This window comes from Bos javanicus, chromosome 11 (genome assembly GCF_032452875.1).
Source record: "Bos javanicus breed banteng chromosome 11, ARS-OSU_banteng_1.0, whole genome shotgun sequence".
Taxonomy (NCBI): Eukaryota; Metazoa; Chordata; class Mammalia; order Artiodactyla; family Bovidae; genus Bos; species Bos javanicus.
In genome coordinates this window covers 69,518,549-69,524,548 of record NC_083878.1, presented here as the reverse complement: position 1 = coordinate 69,524,548, position 6,000 = coordinate 69,518,549, and positions in this window count along the sequence as shown.

The following is a 6,000-nucleotide window of genomic DNA, read 5'->3' as shown; positions in this document are numbered from 1 at the left end:
AGCAGAAATAGATGTTTTTCTGGAACTCTCTTGCTTTTTCCATGATCCAGCGGATGTTGGCAATTTGGTTCCTCTGCCTTTTCTAAAACCAGCTTGAACATCAGGAAGTTCACGGTTCACATATTGCTGAAGCCTGGCTTAATACCTCCTAATTCTACCTGTAGGTAGAATTGTTGTTGAAAGGTCAGGAAGGTGTAATATGGACCCAGCTATCTGATCCTGAGACTGGGCACCATGTGGGTGTGAAGCACACCAGGGACTCCAGCGTTCTGGTGTTAGCTCGGGTTACTGAGTTGGCAGGGGCCTTCCGAAGGAGCTGCTCCTTGTGCATAATTCACTGCTTGTTCCTCCAAGGAAGAGCAGAGGGTGTGAAATCAACAGGGACGCCGCTGCCCCTGGAGGAAGCTAGCTGACATCCTGTACATTCGAAAAGAAAACTGAAAGCGCTTTTCTTCACAAGAAACCATTGTACGTGTTTTCCTCTTTTTTTCCTAACCCCTCAGGTACCACGGAGTTTCTGGGGTCCAGAGTTGTGGGTGAAACAGTGAGGGGTGGGGGGTGGAGTGTAGGGCGGTATGAAGGGAATTTAGGTTGTTCTGTGGTGCGTGCTCTTTGTCTGATATGAGGGAGGTGTCAGCCTACTGGAGCCCACCCCGAGGAGCCCTCAGCTATATGATCTGTGATCTGCATCCTGGTGATAGTAACCTCTTTTCTGGCTGTTAAAGTGCATTCCTGTGTAGATGGGGAAAGAGAGAAAGCAAGCTAGGGCCAGAGCCGGGACAGGAATGTGACTATTTCCTTAATTGGACATAAGAGCCTTGAACTGGTTCCAGTTTCAGTGTTTTCTTTTAAGAGCCTGGACCCTAAAGATTCCATAGAGTTTTCTTTCTCTGAAAAATCCCTTTGGTTCAAAGGCCCCTTGATAGAAATAAAGAATAAGCCAGGGTTGAATGTCTTTGATATTTAGGAAGGCAAGAGTTCACGGGCTGACAGACCCCAGGCTTCTCTGGGTGGGGGATGGGGGCAGTGAGAGCAATCTGGGCAGAACAATGAAGGCTCCTCTCACAATGGCACACGGCAAACTCGTCCATGGGCTTTATACTGGGCTGCAGAGCTCTGAGGGGAGGATGCAAAGCACTTCCCTCTCGAGCATTTACAGAAGCAATTTCTCTCGGCCTTATTAGCACCCTGAGAGCCAAAAAGAGACGCTATTGCCTGCTTTATTGCTTTCAGAGCCTGAGACCAGAGTTCACACAACGTGCTGAGGACTTACAGCAAAGTCAGAGGAAGGCTAGAGGGTTCTGTCTGCCGGGTTAGGGTTGCTCTGCATGGTGGGCTGCTAAGTCCCTAGTGGCTGAGGTGGGAAAGTGTGCCCACACTCTCAGGCCTGCTCATTCATCGCATGCCCAGAACCCAGCTGAATGCTTGCTAGGAGGCACCAGAAACTCCAGGGGATGTTGAGGTGAGCTGCTGTGCTGCTGGGGCCACAGCAATGCCCACCAGGCCGAGCTTCTCCGCTTGCCTCTGATGTCTGCCCTCCCCCACCGCCCCCAAAGCTGGAAATTTCAGTCAAGGGGCTCCAGGGGAAAATGGGGCAGTCTGTGGTTGAACTAAGTGAGAAACTGAAGCGTATGCAATCATGTCTGCTGAACACCCCTTTCCTCCTCCCGCCCCACACCTTAAAAACAAGCTGCGCGTCTGCTCAGGGCTTTCCAACTCACCAAGTGTTTTCATAACATTATCTCATTTCATCCTCACATCAACCCACACACATTCTTGCCTTTCAGATTTCTTATACACTCAAATGAGTTTCACTGAAAAAGGCTAGAAACTCCCCATCTCCCACTCACTTTTTTTTTTTTTTAAGCCCCAAGCCTTTGACCGATACCTTGAGAAGTTCCTGGATCCCCAGGGTAGGAAATTTGTTTATTCTGCCAGCTGTACCCCACTGGATGGACACAAAGTAGTCCTGATCTTTGCTATTGGAATCAACACTTTTGTATTCAGTTTATAGATTAGTAGTTAAAACAAATAAAACCACAGAGGCCAGAATAAAGTCTGTGTTTTGTGGGGAAAAAGGCTTTAGAACCAACAAGCCTCAAAGTCAAATTTTAGTTGAGCCATTTGAGAGTCATGTTACTTAACCTTTCAGACCCTCTCTTTTTTAGCTATAAAATGAAGCAATAGTACCACTGTCTTCAAGTTGTTTATGAGGCATAAGGGTTTTAACAGATTTGAGTGTACCTCAGCATGCTTACATTGTGAAGTCCCTTCTAACTCCACCAGTAAGGACCAGCTCCACCATTGCTAGCAAATGACAAGCAATACTGCCTTTTGGCAAAGCTAGAGGGAGATAATGTGTGGAAATATTTTGCTAAATGAATGTGGATGGAGATTATTCTCCTCGATGAATAATCAGCTACGTGTCCTGCATACATGGCACAGTGCTGCCTGAGATAGCTCTAATGAGAAATAAAGCTAAGTACTTTTATTCTTTTTTTTTTAATTCTTATTTTAGGTGAGAGGAGAAAGAGCTGGGAAACTGGATTTATGGAATGTTGGAAAGCAAGGCAGTTCTGATTATGCTTTATCAAAGCATAATTGCAATTCAACTCTCTAGTTCCTGGGGTTAAAGACAGGAGAAGGGAATATGGAAGAGTACTTAGATCCCTGTTCTGCGTATAGTAAATGCTTGGTAAATGTTGGTGGTGGACTGAGAGGGTTTTGAGAGACCAGATTATGTGTTTGATTTCTGCTGCTGACTTCCTGGCAAGTGCAATGCAAGGTGTGGGGTTGTAGTGGAAAGAACATTTGACCAGCAGTCTGAAGGCCTGTGTTCAGTTTCCATCTATACCCCCTTAACAGCCTGGCGACCAGGACATGCCACTTAATCTTCGATGTCTTCTTACCTGTAAAATGAGGAGACTAGACTCGGTGATTTGGAAAGTCTCTTTCAGCTTTAAAGTTTTGGGCCTCTATGCAACTTCATGCATTTGTGTTCCTGTTTCTTCATTTATTCAAAGGCCATAGAAACCTATCACATGGGATATTGGGAAGAAATGGTCAGCCTGCAGGTTAAAATAACCTATGTCTCTACCCACAGCCGGAGAAGGCAATGGCACCCCACTCTAGTACTCTTGCCTGGAAAATCCCATGGATGGAGGAGCCTGGTGGGCCGCAGTCCATGGGGTCGCTAAGAGTGGGACAAGACTCAATGACTTCACTTTCACTTTTCACTTTCCTGCATTGGAGAAGGAAATGGCAACCCACTCCAGTGTTCTTGCCTGGAGAATCCAGGGACGGGGGAGCCTGGTGGGCTGCCGTCTATGGGGTCGCACAGAGTCGGACATGACTGAAGCAACTTAGCAGCAGCTACCCACAGCAGTGTAGCTGAGTGGCTGTGTAATCCTTGGAAAACCACTTTATTTATTTCAGACTCAGCTGGAATATTTGTAAAGTTGTGCTATGGTCATCTTTCTATTGATATGTTCTTTTGAGAGTTGAGATCATGGAAATGCTTTGAAAACCTGCAAGGTACTATATAGAGTATTCTAATTGAGAAACGGTATAGCTCTTATGGGCTTCCCAGTTAGCGTTAGTGGTAAAGAACTCACCTGCCAATGCAGGAGACATTAGAGATGCTGGTTTGATCCCTGGGTCAGAAAGATGCCCTGCAGGAGGACATGGCAACCCACTGCAGTATTCTTGCCTGGAGAATCCTATGGACAGAGAAGCCTGACGGGCTACAGTCTATAAGGTTGCAAAGAGTCAGATGCTGACTGAAGCGACTTAGCATGCACATGCATGCACGCGTAGCTGTTATACTTGTATCAAAGTTTAGCCCCCTGCTTCCCATATTTTCAAGTGAATGAATGTGTCACAAGGACCCAGAGGAGAAACAGAAAGTATAGATTTGGGGTCCCAACCCAAAGATTACTTTCAACCCCATCCTAAGAAATGGAGGTGAAATTTAGCTAAAGCTGGTATTAATAGAAAGTTTCCCCAAGAGGAGCATAAGACAATTACCTCAATGTTCTCCAATGTAGGAAAATTTTCCAGAGACCAGATAGGCCAGATATCTGCTGGTGGGGGCCTTACTTCCCACCCTCTTCTCCAAATGAGGCCATTTTGACACTAAGGAGTATATAAGTGTGTGTGGGGGGGTAGCTTTCTGAGTTTTGAGAGTTTCATAAAGCAATAATCACAAAGATGCAACACAGGGCTGTTGGTTGTATAAGTGGTAAGACAGCCCTTCATGCCAGGCCTTGCCACGGATTGTTACTGAGGAAAGATGGCAGAGAGCACACAGGCCCTGGCTCAGGAACTCTTGTTTAGGTGCCCAGAAAGTCCAGGCTGGAAACCAGGTCTCCAATCACTGGCTTCTATTTGGGTGGAGTAGATGACATGTCACACTTACAGGCATCCTTTGAGAAGCTTCCCTACCTTGCAGACAAGGCACAAACAGCGCCCCCTGTCGGCAGTAAACGCACACTTGGAATCCAACCCCCACTTACCCCCATGACACCTGTCCACAGAAGCATCATCACCCTCAGCAGGATACTACCGTCAAAGGAGCAGAATGAAGGTGGTACTTGGCAGCTGAAATCGATTTCTGATAGATCTTGTGGGGTAGGAGTGGAGGACAAGTTGGTGAGAAGCTCCTGAATTTCTCTGGTTGGAAGGAGCAACTAGGGATCTGGCCTGGAGGCACATTTTCACAGGAAGTCCTTTGTTTTTATTCAGATTATATATATGAATGACTAAAAAGAGCAAAATTGGTTTTCATGTAATTATTCTTGTACATTCTTATCGATTATTTTTATTTGGGTTGGCTTGAGAGGGTTGATCAAATTATGAGGGCCACCTCATGACTCTGCCACAGTTAAAACCTCACCATTAATCCTATCCTCCTTTACCTGAGATAAACCTGACGTTTCTGCTTTTAAGCACAAACATATGGACCCAATACATTCACTGTCTTTCAAAGAGCTGAGTTCAACACACACTTCATTTTACCTAGTTTGGGATACCTCCCTCCCCCACCTCCCCCTACCGCCCCACAGACATCCTCTGCACACTTAAGTCAGGGTTATGAAGCTATTTTACAGGAGGCTTTGAGGCAGAGGTGTGAAGCAACGCACTCCAGCCACAGAGGGGCAGACTCCACCCCTGCTATGGGGGCTGCTCTGCAGCTTGAGCGCCCCAGAGACTCCCGGCGGCGGCACCGCCGTTCCTGGGCAGGTTGGGAGGGTTCGGCTGAAGCTCTTTTGTTTCTTCTCCTTGGAGCAAATCTGGGAGCCCAGGCTGGTGGGTGGTGTGTTCTTGTGCGGCGCGTCCCCCAGCACCCCCGGTCCCCAGCCGCCGGCCGAGTGTGTATGTGTCCAATGGAAAAAAACCCTACGACGACACCACATCTTTTCTCACCCAGGTCAAACCCTCCGCGGCTCCCAGCGCTGCAGACCAGCCCCTTGCAAGCTAACGTGACCCTCCGCGGGCACTCGGTCGCCTCCAGCTCCGCGTACCCTCCCACCGCCTCTTTTGGAGTTGTGCTTTTCCACGCAGCTTCCCGGGGGACAGAAGAGACGCGCCTCGCCTCGGGCGCAGCGATCCAGGTGCTGCGGGCGAGGATGCCAGGGAAAGGCCTAAGGTGGGGGAGCGGGGATGAACCCCAGGTGTGGGCTGGGGACGGCGCATGGGTGCAAAAGAGGGCGCTGGTTTAGGGATGGCGCCCTCCCCCAGCGCAGGGCGGCCGCGGAGCGGTCTTGTCCAGAGCGGGCCCCGGCGCCCTCCTCACGCCACAGTCCTCAGCCCAGAAGTCCCTGGGGTGTGTGCAGGGAGAGGGGCGCGGACGCCGGCGGGATTGTAAGCGGGTAGTGGCGTTGACATTGAACTCAGGTCCTAGTGCATGCGTGCGGGTGCGCGCGTGCCCGTGTCCACGCGCGTGTTTGCGTGTGTGAGTGGTGGAGTGGGGGCCGGGCTCGAAAGCTGCAGCAAACCACG